The sequence below is a fragment of the Carlito syrichta genome, unplaced genomic scaffold (genome assembly GCF_000164805.1).
Source record: "Carlito syrichta isolate Samal-C Ts95f unplaced genomic scaffold, Tarsius_syrichta-2.0.1 Scaffold315938, whole genome shotgun sequence".
NCBI classification, from domain to species: Eukaryota; Metazoa; Chordata; class Mammalia; order Primates; family Tarsiidae; genus Carlito; species Carlito syrichta.
This window is the reverse complement of record NW_007260034.1, coordinates 364,432-367,409: the sequence shown is the minus strand read 5'-3', so window position 1 is coordinate 367,409 and position 2,978 is coordinate 364,432.

The window sequence follows — 2,978 nt, the reverse complement described above, 5'->3', positions numbered from 1 at the left end:
ATGATCTTGGTTGGTCGTTCTGTGTTTGGAACCCCCGCCATCCATTTTCTTTCTGTTTTCGCTCTGTTCTGTGCCCTAAGCCTGTGAAACCAACAGTGCTGATGGTGCCGATTCTCAAAGACAGCATCACTGAGTTTGTCTTCTGACTTTTGGTAGAGTTTGGCTCCGGGAGGCACGGCAGGAAATAAGCAGACAGGAGGAGCAAGAAATCAGAGTGTTTCTTCCTTGTTCCCTCTGGCTTCAGCTGTGTGACTGTGCCTTCTCTCGTGGCGGATCTCTCACTTGGTCTGGAACTGCTTTCTCTATTTGCCCGGTATCCTTAGGGGGGTAGTCATGTATTCCTGCTCTTATTAGACCCTGATTGACTCCTCTCTTACTGGTTCCTTTAGTCTTGCCTGTACTGCTGAAAGCAGAACCTTCATTCCATTCTCGTCAGGATCCCAGAGGAAGTTAGCTGCTTGGGGAGACCTTGACCAATACACCATCTTTCAAGAGTTTCTAAAGTCTGTCTATTAGAGATTTAGCAGAAGTGTGACATTTCTTCCCCCAAAAGGTGTATTTTGATTTTAACATGAGGTTTTTAACTTTTAATAGCTCCCATTAATTTTTAAAAATAAAAATATCACATAAAAGGAAACAGACTTTTTTGTAGTGGTAGTAAGCTTTATATTTATTTTTTGTCATTAACTAGGACAACATATTCACAGGCAGTACTAAAGAACTGATCATGGAAAAATTTCCATTATGACTTTTCCTTCTCTTATGCCTTCCTTCTCACTGTATGAAAAAAATAAATCAATCCTTTCTCCACTCTCTTCCCTCAAAAGGAAAAGGAAAAAGAAACAAACCCAAATCTTTTTGGATACATTAATCCTTATCAGTGTCACTTTATATACAAGACAGTAACAATTTCTGTTTTGTGATTTTTTTCGGACTCCTTAACATTTACGTGGCAATCACTGATATAAGATTAACTTTCCAGTGTTTCCACACAGCACATCATAAGGCATCCACAAAAGACTAAAGATACTAGAACAGGCCAACTGATAACTGAGCTTTGATATATTGAGCTGCCATCATCTCTCTTTTCACTTAACGAATTCTTTGAAAGGAAGTTGGAAATAAAAGGCAAGGAGCAAAATGCCCAGTTGCCCAACAGAGATTTCTTTAGACTAAAGATCACCTAACACATTTGTTTCTCCTTTCTTTTTTCTTGTTAACTATGTCTGATCCTGTCGTACAAGTGCTGGTTGATGCATTTTACCTGTGCTGCTCCTCCTTTTTCTTCCACCATTAACTTTTCCGGGATTTCCAATATTTTGGAAAAGATTTTAATCAAAGAACGGTATCCTTCGGTTGAATTTTAGAATCTCTAATTATAGAACCAAACTTAAAGCAAAACTAATGATCATTCAATTTGGTAAATTCTTTATTAAAGGTATAGCATTGTGGCAGTTGGTATAGACACTTATATATAGCAGGAAAGCTTTCATTTTGTTGGACGCATTTTGGTCATATGCACATACTCAAAACAGAGGAACTTGCTACAGGGATAACAGCACATCTCAAAAATCAATGAACTCAGTGCCCGTGTATCTGAGTTTTTTTTTCCTCCCCCATTCTATGCCTTTTTCTTTCTCCTTTTTTAAAGGGTTAAAGTGGGTGGTTTTCAGTTTTACAAGAGAACTATTAGTGAAAAACAATCTGATACATTCAACTTACTAAGGCCCTACTCTTTCCCTCTAATCTTTCAGCAGGACCCAGGGGAGGCTAAAGTTTAGATCAGTCTATTCTCCACAAGAACTTTGATTCACTATTAAATTCCGTCTAATGAAGATGACTTTGCCATCCCACAGCCATCAGCAGGCTATGTGTGGGACAATGCAAAACTCACCTTGTATAGAGGGACATTGTTCTTTCTTCTTAGTTGCCCCAGTTGAATAGAATCTCATGGAAATTCACATGCACAAGAGACCTGTGAAATCAGTAACAGTACTAATCTCTAGGGTACCATGGTGAGTCAAGTTAAGGAAATCACTATTTTGCTTATGTACACACTTGCTCATGTCTTACAGCATGTCATGTTTATGATAAGAGTAAACATCTGACACATACACACACACACACACACACACACAGATTTTTCTTAATGGTAAGAGTAAAGTTATAATATAAAATATAAGTGACTAGTTGAGGAATATTCGCTAATTACATCTTGCCTTGCAGATAAAAAATGAAAAAGAAGAATGTACAAGCCTGAGATTTCTGGAGCTTATTTTAATGCATAAAGAGTTTCTGATATTTTAGCAATACATACTAAAAATCACAAATTATGAAATCAAATTTGATTCTAAACTCAGGCTATTATATTGAATAAAATCCTATAATTTCAACTTTTTATTTCTATTTAGCTATTTACTTCACACAACATGTTAAACTAATGCAGCCTTATAAATAACACTTTTTCTGTGGTCAATAATGATTCAAGATAGTACCGGAGATAAAAATTTGTGTTTTTATTTTTTATTTTTATTTATTTATTTATTTATTTATTATTTTTTTTAGCTGGAGTCTCACTCTGTCACCCAGACTGGAGTGCGGTGGCCGCTCCCGGCCACCGCAGCCTCGACCTGCTGGGCTCCGGCGATCCTTCCGCCTCAGCCCTCCAAGAAGCTGGAACTACAGGCACGTGCTACCACGCCCAGCTAATTTTTTTTGATTTATTGTAGAGATGAGGTCTCGTCAAGTTGCCCATGCAGGTCTCAAACCTGCGGGCTCAGGCAATCCACTCACCTCAGCCTCCCAAAGTGCTGGGATTACAGGTTGAGCCACTGAGCCCGGCTTATTTTTTATTTTTGAGTTGGAATCTCACTCTGTCTTCCAGGCTAGAGTGCAGTAGCACACTCATGGCCACCCCAGCGTCATCCTGCTGGGCTCTGGCCATCCTTTTGCCTAAGGCTTCTGAGTAGCTGGAACTA